Source organism: Lissotriton vulgaris, chromosome 9 (genome assembly GCF_964263255.1).
Source record: "Lissotriton vulgaris chromosome 9, aLisVul1.2, whole genome shotgun sequence".
Classification (NCBI taxonomy): Eukaryota; Metazoa; Chordata; class Amphibia; order Caudata; family Salamandridae; genus Lissotriton; species Lissotriton vulgaris.
Genome location: NC_141697.1, coordinates 651,202,777 through 651,214,972, shown reverse-complemented (window position 1 = coordinate 651,214,972; position 12,196 = coordinate 651,202,777). Strand labels below are relative to the sequence as shown.

At 50.1% G+C, this 12,196-nt stretch overlaps 1 protein-coding gene across 1 annotated transcript in view; it reads left to right on the top strand.

The window, feature by feature from the left end:
• MAP3K11 (mitogen-activated protein kinase kinase kinase 11) overlaps positions 1-12,196 on the top strand; it is a 284,253-nt gene that overhangs the window by 195,789 nt on the left and 76,268 nt on the right. The gene's annotated exons all lie outside the window — the stretch shown is intronic.

The following is a 12,196-nucleotide window of genomic DNA, read 5'->3' as shown; positions in this document are numbered from 1 at the left end:
TGACTTTTAGAAGGAAAACTTATGTTCTTGGGAGAAATGAAAAATAAGGACATGTGAAAATTAAGGCAAGGAATTCTAGAGGTCTTGGTCACTGTTTACCATTATTTGGAGACATGCTGGCAGGTTAGAAGTACTTTAAAAGTAGGCTAGGTGGGTGTGACATCTTAAAGATTGGGTGTGACAGCTTAAAAATCACAAAGATAGTTTGGGGTTCGCATATTTGATGATTTCAACGTGGGTAAGCTTTGTGAACAGATTGGAGGAGAGAGACGCAGGTGTTTTGGTCACATCCCTGGTAAGGAATCGGCTGGATTAGTGTGACTGGTTCTGGAGGCCACATACCAGAGGGGAGTATGCATGTCTATCCGCAAGTCCTGAGATGAGAGATGAATAATCGGAACAGGTCTACAGTAGAAGGCAGGGCAAAGAGGAAGATGCGGGATGGATATTAAAATTATCCATAGAGGGAATGTCCTGTATAAGACGCTACCTTTTGGTACCACAGGACTTGAGGAAAAAGAGGCCGTAGCGTGAGCACCCTGTGGAGTGTGGCGTCCCTACCCAATGTCCGACTCTTCCCCAGTCTAAAGATTATAGCACATTGATAGATGGCCTTGGTTGAATTTTGTCATGCTTTACGCATGCCAATATCTTGGGCTTTGGAAACCTGCTTAAGGCATGGCCTAATTAAAAATCAAATCTTAGTGCAGTTATGCAACATTCTGTGGGGCAGTATGTTCGCAAACTACCAAAACCGGCATATAGTCAAATTTGTGTCGGAAGATTACATTTCAGCGCACAAATGTGAGATTGGCGTAATGAAATCTGCTGTGGCTCACGTCTTGGTTAAAAAAAATGCCCAATATATATGTTTAATTTGTTCTCTTAAGATCTTTGATAGTCAAAGCGAAGTAGTTAGTGGTATCTGAAATGACAAAAACGAAGTGTAATGCAATGAAAGGAGAACAGGAGACATCTTTGTCACATGACACACCATCCATACACAAGTCGGGTGACAGGGTTTTTTGTGTCAACACGTTTATTGCTAGAGGCACAGTCCCTCACTTCCTGTCTGTGTAGGATGGTCATCATGTGACTTCCTGTTAGGGCAAGAGAGCTCCAGTCCCTCGTGTCCTGTTTGGATAAGCAGTATAGCATTTGACTTCCTTAAGAGACTGTTCAGAAATTGAGAAACGTGGACGCCTAGACACACTACTGCCTCACGTGAAAATCCCATCTACTCATAAAGCAGAGTTGTTAAAACCCATTCTTTTTTGTGTGTCTTTTGCCAAATATATATTTTAAGTAGGACTCCCGGGTTTATAGTATTTAATTTTTAGACATGGTCGCCTGTGTTTAACTATATGTCATTTCCCCTAATTTTAGCTGTTATCCATATTACTTTGTCTTACGTTTAAACATGAAACTGCAGCTAGAATATTTCCCCATCCTTTTAACTGTGATGAATGTACACTTGCATTTGGGTGCCTGATGGATTTTAGTACTCTGTCCAGCATAAAGCATTACTTACTTACTCATTTTTTTTTTTTTTAATATATTTTTATTGCAGGAATCAGTAAATCGTTACATATTCGACCAGCATTATAGATCAGACAAAATCAATGAAACGCAACCCTCTGTCCCCCAGCAGTATGTACTCTTACACAGCCATTCAGCCCACAACCCTAAGGTCGGGCGGCGAAATTCAATGGGGGCTCAGCAGGAAGGTGAAGCTGGTCCGGATGATCCACTGTCCGTCATCTGCTTTTCCAAACAAGCCTACAAAACCCAGAAAGTAAACCCCACCCTCAAAAACACTATAAACCAAAGTAATCCCTCCCCAACCCCGCCATCAGTGCATGGTAACAACCGCATTAGGATCTGTGAGAGGACCCATGAGGAAAGCAACAGAACTGTAAAGTGTAATCGTCTATCGGGACTCGGGGCGAGCTGCTTCCTCACCTTCAGAGTCGCTGGGGGTGCAATAATCCCTGAGGGCCTGCACTAACGTCTCCCATTCTAGCGCTGCCTCCTGTGCCTTCTCGCTACGCTGTCTCCTAGCTAGCTGGTATCTCAGTGTGCTTTCCCCCGCTGCCCACTTCAAGAGTTCGCTGTGCCACCGGCTCCCTGTCGGACCAGCCCGTGCCTTCCAGTTCCTGGTCACCTCTCGCTTAGCAAGGAGAAGCCCCAAATCGATGAATTTGCTAGTAATCTTGTTTTTGGGGGTATGTGGAAACCAGTGTAGGAGTCCCACTGCCGCATCAATCGATAAGGATCTCCCTGTCACCTCCTCCAGGGTCTTCCCCACTTCCATCCAATAGGAGGACAATCCCGGGCAGGACCACAACATGTGGAGAAGGTCTGCCTCCTGCGCCGGGCATCTGGGGCAGTCCGCCGAGCTCGTAGCAAAATATCGTTGGATTTTCGCCGGGGTCAGATATGCCCTATGGAGTACGTAGTAGTGGACCAATTGAAAGCGGGCGTGGCGTGTGCCCTTCCAGGCTCGCCGCACCAGCTGGGACCAGGTCGTCTCCGGGATCTCCCTGCCAATGTCCGCCTCCCAACGGGTTCTCAGAGTAGTGAGGGGGGGTCAGCCCCTCATTGATCAGTCTACCGTAGAGGCAAGTGACCGCCTTCACCGTACCCGCAGACATCATGACGTATTGGCACACCGGAGATATAGGGGGTTCCTCTTGTCCGCATTTCCAGTGCACCTGGATCGCTCGGGCTAGGGCCGAGTGCAATAGAAAGTCGCCGCGAGGGACCTCGAAGCGATCAATGAGCTCCTGAAAGGGCAAGAGCGCCCCGTCTTCGTAGAGGTCACCTATCAATTGTAAACCTGCGTCCTCCCAGTTTGCCAACCGTGACCAATCACCGCCATGGGGCAAGGCCGTCAGCATCCCCAAAGGTATTTCGGGCGCATACGGTATTCTCAGGTGGCCCCGGGCGTGAGCTCGGTTCCAACACAGGCGAATGGTCTTCTCCTCTAGCGACAAGTCCTGTAAGGCCAAACGTTGTCGCAGCGCTATGAAGGAGAGGAGAGAACATGCCTGGCCATACCCGTACCTCTCCTGTCGTCTGGGCCCCGGAATTCCCGGGCGATCTCCTGAGTGAAGGTCTGGAGCTGCGCCGCTAAGTAGTACTTTTCAAAGTCCGGCACCGCAAGTCCACCCTCGGCTTTCGGCCTCATCAGGGTCTTGAGGGCCACCCTTCGGCGGCCCGAGCCCCAGAGGAATCCGACTATCATTGAACGTAATAGTCGAAACGTGGCCGGTGGGACCCAGATCGGTAGCGCCCGGAAATAATACAGCAACCGGGGAAGCGCCACCATTTTGAGCAAAGCGATCCGCCCTGCCACCGAGAGCGGTAGTGTAGCCCAGAAGTCCATACTGCCCCGTAGTGCTCGGGTGGTGCGGGCAATGTTCCCATCCAGGAGGGCAGATGGTTCATGGTAGACGTACACCCCCAGGTACTTAAAGCAATCAGGTTCCCATCTAATCTCTCTACTGAGAACAGGGCTAGGGGTGCCTTTGCGAACCGGGAAAAGACAGGTCTTAGCCCAGTTCACCCGGAGGCCCGAGACCTCCCCAAACGTCGTGAGCGCCGTTGCAGCTCCATGCAGGGCAGCAATCGGGTCCTCAGGGAAGAGCAGCAGGTCGTCTGCATACAGCGAAACGTAGTGTGAGCCTGAAGATGTCCACAAGCCATTATAATGGGCTCCCGATCGGAGGTGCAGCGTGAGTGGCTCCACCGCCAGCGCAAAGAGAAGCGGGGATAACGAACAACCCTGCCTCGTGCCTCTCTCCACCGGGTATTGTGAGGAAATTGGTGGGCCCGCCCGAACCCTGGCCGATGCAGAGGCATACAGGACCGTGGTCCATCTGATGAAGCCTTCGCCAAGGCCGACCCTCCTTAACACAGTACACAGGTAGTCCCATTCCAGGCTGTCAAAAGCCTTCTCTAAGTCTACCGATAGGACTACCGGGCATGGGGCATCCACAAGCGGTTCTCCCAGCAGGCGGAACAACCTGCGGATGTTCATGGTCGTGTTTCGCCTGGGGATGAATCCAGCCTGGTCCTCATGTACCAGAGAGCTCATGTGACCCAGCAGCCTCGAAGCCAAGATGCTGCTCAGTATTTTATAGTCAACCGTCAACATTGATAAGGGACGGTAAGACCCCGGATCGGACGAGTCCCTTCCGGGCTTGAGGAGGGGAACCACTAAGGCCTCGCACATCGAGCCTGGGAGCCGACCAAGCCTTTTCGCCTCTCTATATACTATTAACAACCTTGGGGCTAGGAGATCAGCATAAGCTGCATAAAATTCCACCGGAAGGCCGTCTAGGCCCGGGGTCTTATTCCTCGCCATGTTTTTAATGGCGCTGCGGATCTCTCCCAGTTCTATGTCGGACCCCAGGGCCTTCGCCACGTCCTGCTCCACTGTTTGGAGCTCCAGGGGCCGTAGATAATTATCAAGCAGGTCAGGGTCTCTGACAGAGAGACTGCGGTACAAACGTTCGTAGTAGTGCAGGTAGCATCTCAGAATCTCAGGCTGAGTGTGTACCACGGTCCCGTCCGCCATGCGCATGGACGTCGTCAGCGAGGACTGGCGCGTAGGGTTGGCTAGCCATGCCAGCAACGCGCTCGACCTATCCCCCTCTGCGAGGGACCTAACCGTGTAGGCCTTGTAGTCGAAACAGCGCAGCCGTTCGACCTCCGCCGCTACCGCCTCCTTCGCCTCCGCCGTGCGTTCCTGTAGTTCAGGGCGCCCGGGGCGGCGGAGTTCCAACTCGCGGAGTTTCCGGTCAGCTGTATCTAAGTCGGCAAGGATAATTCGCCTCATGCCGACCTTCTTGGAAATACAGTATCCCCTCACCACCACCTTAAAAGCGTCCCATTCTGGCGCTCTCGAGCTCGCGGTGCCCCCGTTGGACGCGAAGTACTCCGAGATCTTATCTCCTAGGTCCGCTTTGAAAACGCTGTCCTCAAGGATCTCGGGACGTAACTTCCAGGTGGGGACCGCAGGCACCCCCGGAAACCAGCGAAGGTCCAGCAGGAGGGGGTTATGATCTGAGATGGTCCTGGTCAAATATTCAGACCGGACCGCTGCTGAAACCAGTTCAGCCGAGCCAAGAAATCCGTCCAGTCTAACGTGTAACTCATGGAGGCCCGAGAAGTAGGAATAGTCCCTAGTTGCGGGGTGTTGCGCCCTCCAAATATCCGTTAGACCCCAGTGTGTCTGCCAGTCCCTACGACCTTTAGCCACACGGCGAACCGGAGAGTCAGGGAGGGACGGGTGCGAGCGGTCAGTGTCCACATCAACTACTGAATTGAAATCTCCACCGAGCAGGAGGGGCCCGGAGAAGAAGTGGGCCAACGAGCCCGATAACCTGGAAAGGAAGGCAATCTGGTCTATATTGGGAGCGTACACACAGCAAACGTTTAGGTCCCTCCCTCCCAAAGTGCCCGAAATGGCCACATAACGCCCCTCTGGATCTATCACTGTTTTCGTGACCTGGAAGGGAACCCCAGCTCTAACCCAAATCAGCGCCCCTCTGGCATACGCGGAGTACGAAGTGCAAAAGACCTGCCCCCTCCACCTACGCTGGAGCGCCGCCCCTTCTGCCTTGTTCAGATGGGCCTCCTGCAGCAGCGCCATTTGTACCCCCCTACGCACTAAATAAGCGTGGACCTTGTGACGCCTCGACATGGTGTGGAGCCCCCGCACGTTCCAAGTAATACATTTCACATTAGCAACATCAGCCATTGTCCCATATCGTTCGTGCAAAGTCTCCCCATCCGGGTCCCAACAAAGAAAGAGCATCAATCAACCCAGCACTGATGGCGGCCATTTTCCCCCACCAAAACTTAACAACCCCAGGTCGAACCAAACCCCAATCCACCCTCCCCAGAACAGGACCCAAATAGCACCATCTAGTTCCCATCCAAACCATACCCTCCAAAAACCCCACTGTCCCCAACTAATCCTGCGGTCGCCACCGTAGGAAGGCCTTAAGGGCCAGGTGCGGGCTGGGCGTTGGCGGTGGGCCCTCGATGCCCTGGCTACCAGGACTAAAGCAAGCCCAAAACAGTACCAGAAACCCTCGGGGCAAAAGCAAGGCACCCCACCCCCCCCCTTCCCCGGGAGTCAGCATCAATCGTCGGCATCCGCCACCCCCGTTTCGGGCCCCCACCCAAATGGATGTAGCTCACCCCGTCAACCCTGTCCATCCAGAAGGTCCTCCACCGATTTCGGTGTGATCACCGGCGTGTGGACGCTATCAGTCACCGATTCCTCGGAGTCCGTCGGTGCCCCCTCGTCACCAGGGTCCGCTTCCTCTTCAATGGCACCGTCTCGTGAGCCAGACAGCGCAGATAGCACCTCCAGCACTCCTTTCCGCTCCGTCGATGTCTCCGCCGTTGAGGGTCCGCCTGTTCGGCCACGGCGACTCCGAATCCTTTTGGACCGCCGTCTCTGCTCCGGCTCCGCCGCCAGCTGAGATGAGGAGCTAAAGCCATCTTTCCCAGCTCTATAGAGCTCAAGCCAGTTACAGACATCCTCCGGGGTATCAAAGAATTGAGTCTTGTCATCAACAATTATGCGGAGTCTCGCAGGAAATAGGAGCGAGTATTGGATGCCCTCGCTCCGGAGCTCGCGCTTGACCGCCAAGAATGAAAACCGCCTGCGTTGGGTTTCATAGGTGTAATCCGGGAAGATGTTCACCTGGCTGTTCGCCACTTTGAATGGGCCATTATGTCTGGCGGCATTGAGGATGAGGTCTCTGTCCCGAAAGTGCAATAACCGTGCCACCACCGGTCGCGGGGCACGTCCCTTTTGTGGTGGCCTCGCTGGGACTCTATGAGCTCGCTCCAGGGTGTAGAAGGAGGATAGACCCTCCGGGGCCACCGTGTCTCGGAGCCAGGCTTCCAAGTATGCCACCATGTCGCCATCCTCAATCTTCTCCGGCAGGCCCACCACCCGAATGTTGTTTCGCCTGTTACGGCCTTCCGCATCTTCCGCTCGCTGCTCCAGGGCAGTAATCCGGGACAGGGCATCCTTCATAGTCGCGGCCAAGGTTCGCTGCGCCGGCTCCAAGGTTTTCACCGAGCTCTCCACTTCCTTGACCCTATCCGAAAGCTTGCCGTGATCCGCTCTAAGGAGGCCTAGGCTCGCCGCCACCTGGGCAATGTCCTGCTGGAGGGCCGAGCGTGTGGTCGCAATCGCCTCCAAGACGCGGTCAAATTGCTGCTGCATAGGTGTACCACCCGAACTCTCCGGGTCTCCACGTTCCTCTTTGTCCTGGGTCTCCGAGTCTGAGGCGGCTGGGGTAGTCCCCTTGGCTCCCCTAGGTTTCCCCATGTCGCCGGAAGCACACAGTGTGGATCCAGGGACAGGCGCCACCGATTGCGGGGGTCGGCTATGTCTCTCCCGGTTGCTGGTCTTCGGGTCGAGTGCCGGTGATCCCCGTCTCCAGGGCCTGTTGGACCTTCTCAGCTTCGGCTCGCGCCACCACCACGTCGTCTGAGGGCACCGAGGAGGAGGCGGAGACAATCGGCGCCAGGTCGGGCAGGCCCGTCTGGCTGATGAGGACCCGGAACGAGGGTCACCAACTCCGCCGGAGACTTTGTGGCGCCAAAGGGTTGTGCCTCCCATGGGAGTGGGTCGGTCAGGGAGATGCAGCCAGGTGCGGTGTAGGGAGTGGGCACTACGGTCAGAGCCTTCAGGCGTCCGCGTGCCGGGATCCGCTATAGCGAGGGCCTCCGACCATTTAGGTGCGATCCCCGGTGCCAGAGTCCAATCAGACCGATATCCAGACCCTCATATCACAGGGAGATGGAAGGGTGGAGGGTGCGCCGCTGCTAGTGGTGCTCCTTCAGTCTAATGGTCCCGGCCAAGGAGACAATGAGGTCCGGCGCCATGTTGGGTCGCACTCCGCGGTTCCACAATCTTCGATTTTCCGCTGGGTCACCACACGTTCGGACTGCGCCAAGTGCCCCGGAAGGTCCCCGTCGGGCCGATCAACAGTTTGCGGGGGTTAGGGTGCCCCACGGCCTCCGATTTACAGGATAATCCCGGGCTCAGTCCCGGAGCCGAGCTCTCAGGCGACCATCGCCATCGGCGCCCAAGCCACGCCCTCCTTACTTACTTACTCATAAGTAATAAACTCATCTGAATATAATAACATAGTAGTACAAACACACATCTGTAACTGTTTAAAGCTTTATTATGAAACATCATCCCATTTGTGGTTTTTTTTAACACTCTTGCCTGTCACTCTGCACAGCTACTGGTCTGGCAGCCTTCATTAACAGCACTGAGAAGAGTCAAAAGAATACATGTTTTTCCTGTTTTTTGTTTACATGTTTAGAATAAATAGAGAATAAGAAATAGATATTTTTCTGCCTGCATCTATCTGTAAAAAAAAAACCTGTAAAAGCAGAAGACCGGGGCCATTATATATAATGCTTCTATGCCAACTAAAGTGCAAGTCGATGGAGATGTAAAAAAAAAATCCTTTATGTGCTCATTTTCTTATCTCCCAGATCGGTGTGATAGAGGGTGATTGATATATTTGAGATGCGGTACGATGGTCGGGCTGTGTCACAGCTTTTCCCATCTTAAGATAATTTTTTAAGATAATTTTTTTTTTTATTGTACTTAAAATCATTGCAATTGATTGGTTTAAAATCAAGTAGGGGGCAGATACTTTTACAGCATTATATAAAAAGTTGTTACATTTTATAGACCTATTTCTCTTAAAATTAAAGATTAGTTCAGTATTTTATCAGCTTAAAAGGAGAGAGGAATAATATCGGTGGCTGGGCTCGTACGCAAGATAATTATAGATGTATGCTATTATCATAGTTCATCATGGATTTTACAACTGACAGGAATTTAATGAAACGTGCGGCCAATTGCACTGAATCGCCTTTCATGCGCTCTATCAAACCATCAAGACCTGGACGTATGTTTAAAATACACCAAATGGGGCGAAGCTAGTAGATTCTCTGGGTACACAGTTCCTCACAGTTACACAATATATGAAATAGTGTTTCCTTCTCTTTCCCGCAGAGTCGACACTGTGTGGCTATGTCTTTCTTGTACCTTTAGCCAAATTTGTATGCCAGCAGTGGAATTAATCCGAACCGTAATCTCATTAGTTGATGCTTCATTATTGGCTTTAAAAGGGATGATTGGTAGTTTGGCAAACCCACACTGCTGTAAAGTTTTGACTCAGATGTTTCAGGGCATGTGCTTCCCAATCTGCAGATATTAATTTTGCTTGTTCAGTTAATAATTTAACTGCTGTGGCTGTTGGTATGAAGTTAGACCATATTTCGCTTGCATCCAGCATTTCTATACAATGTGTTAGAAATTCATGCCATCTTGATCCTACATTGTTTATCATGGTCCAAATATGCCTCTTTAGCGTGTGGTCCCGGGCTTGTTTGGCTTTCAAACAATAAGCTTTAAACCTAGCTTTTAATAGCCGTTAGATGTTACATTAAATTCTGTGCCGATTTACACATGAGAGTTAGATGTTGGTAAAAAAAATACTCTGCGGAAGCAGGCTGACTGAGCTCTGTCCAACCATGTCGACATTTTGCCTTTGAAGGTTATCACACCATAGGCCACTGATGATTAAAATGTAGCCCCCATTGCTTGAATTAGGGGAGTTAGATTAGGTATACTCCAGGATTTCCTTACTCTGCAGAAGCCCCCCTCACGCGATTGTGCCATCCCTTGCATTGTGGCGATATGAGTAGCCTGTCTTCCTTTATGGTCAATCCAAACTCCCAGATACTTGTATACAGAGACTGTCTCAATGGGTTTTTGCATCGACATGCCAAGAGCCCTTCCTCATTATTTGTCTAGTGATGATCATCACATTTGTTTTTGCTGTATTTATTTTCAAGTTCTTTGCTTTACAGTATAGTGCTAGTGCAGTCAAAAGCCGCTGGAGTCCGACTGAGGTTTGGTCGAACAATATTGGGTTGTCCGCATATTGCATTGACTGAATTTTAGTTCCAGCAAGTTTCGGGGGAAAAGTGTAAGCATCTGCCAAACATTCTGGTAGATCTGACAAATGCAGGTTAATTAAACATTGGGCCAATATACATCCTTGCTTTAGGCCCTTGTTGGTTTTTATTGTATTGGTCGTAGACCATCCAGAAGACACTCTGATCTTAACCCAGGTTTCTGAATACAACTTAAGTGGAACTTCAGGCGGTCTATGCAGCTATTTAACTGTTTGCTCCCTGTGGGAATAGTCCATAGTTCAGCTGCTACCTGTGGGGATAGTCAATTGTCCAGCTGCTATTTGTGGGGATAATCCTTAGTCCATCATCCGTGTTCATTTCAGCAAAGGAAGTCTCCTCTATTCCTATTAGGAATGGTGATCTAGTCTCCCACTCGATAGAGGGAAATGCATCCAAGTCTTTTTGTGTATGAATATAAGGCACAGCCTAAGACTTTCTATGGTGTCAGTAAATCAAGCCCTCACTTAATTTTGTGAAAGGAGACAGACCCATGTAGCCAAGTCCCATAACAAAATGAGACCCAGAGTCCTCAGCCCAGTTCTACTCATTAGACTTGAATCCTTTGTAGCAGGGATTCTGCCCCTACACAGAACTGTGCATAGAGACTTGGAACCTCCGTGAATTAGGGTGTGCCAAAACTCACTTTAGTACCCAACACCACCTACCAGACTAGCATCAGTGTCTCATTAGCTCTTCCAAAATACCAATGATTAGACAACCCAGAACATGGAACTTGGATTACCTCAGGCAATGTGGGACACATGAACACTCTTTCGTTATACTCTCATACCAGTCCAAAACAGGGAGTAAAAGAAGACGCGTGCAAGTTTGAAATATTTATTTCTAAAGCTGTGTTCTCATGCGCAGCATCTTAGCTAATACAAGCAGACATATTATCAGGAACAATATTGTCAGCATAGTTACTATTCCATAAAATACAAAGACAGAAAGCATGTTATAATGCTAAATGGAATCTGGTTTAAAATATACCTATATTTCACCCTCTCTTGCTAGTAGGTTATTTTATATCTACAGAAGGTCTCTTGGGATTACATAGGCGGCCCCATACCTCTGGTATTTAGCAGAAGTGGATCACATCAGATTCTGCACCAGCTCTCAGCATACAAATGTTCTCCAAGTGTGTGTGATCATGCCTACGCAGTGCATTATTAAACACGCCAATCTCAGAGGTGGCCAAAGCTGCATATGTGTTATGTTTAGAACGTGCGCTGATCAGTCCGAACAACAGCCACTGTGTTGAACTAACCTTGAAGGCCTCGGCACTAACTGTTCAGTCTAAGCTTACCAAGCAAGGCTGCTAATATAGAAAAACATGTTATTCTCGTGTGAAGCAAAACACTCTGCTAAAGTCTAAACATTTAATAAAGTGTGTGCGGTGTGCAAAAGGCAGCAGAAAGGAAAAATGGCGTTTAAACTTCTAATAAGCTCATGTTAACTTAACACTGTGTGAATGCAAGGCTCAGCCCCACGACACCCTCCCTTGATCTGAGCACGGAAAAGAAGGGGGCAAATTTGGAAAGCAGAGTTCAAGAACAGTAGTCAGAATCAAGTTAAAATTGCCACATTGAAAAAACGGGAGCAAACTCCAAAAATTGAAAATACTTCAAATCAAGCATAGGGAATTCAGTAGGCCTGGGTGGAAAAAAATGAAGATGAGAAAAAGATTTTTTTTAAATTCGATGTCCAACATGTGGCCTTGGCCATGGAAGAGAGCGAAGCGACAACACATCTCACTCCAACAATGTATACACAAAGTACGTTGCAACAGCCTCCAATAGGAAGTCATTGTTCTCATCTGAAAACATTTCAGCCATCCAATTCAGCAATGGGAAGGAACGTACATGTTCCTCAATAACCGGAGCCTCTAGCAGAGGACAACTCGGGTTTTCTTCAATGTAACTGCGTGCCAATAAGTCATGCCAATAAGTCTTGCGCTGCTGCGAAAACATTCCAACGTCCCAGGACTTCATGCATCGCTGCAAAGGCCATAATCCCTCCGCCAGAACAAAGCAATTCATGAGCACCTGAGGGGCTCATCAGTTGATCATAATCTGCGTTGGGAGACCCCGTATTGCAGAGACACAAATCCAGGGCCCAGTCGAAATCGCAACTCAGGCAATGAAAGACAGGCTGG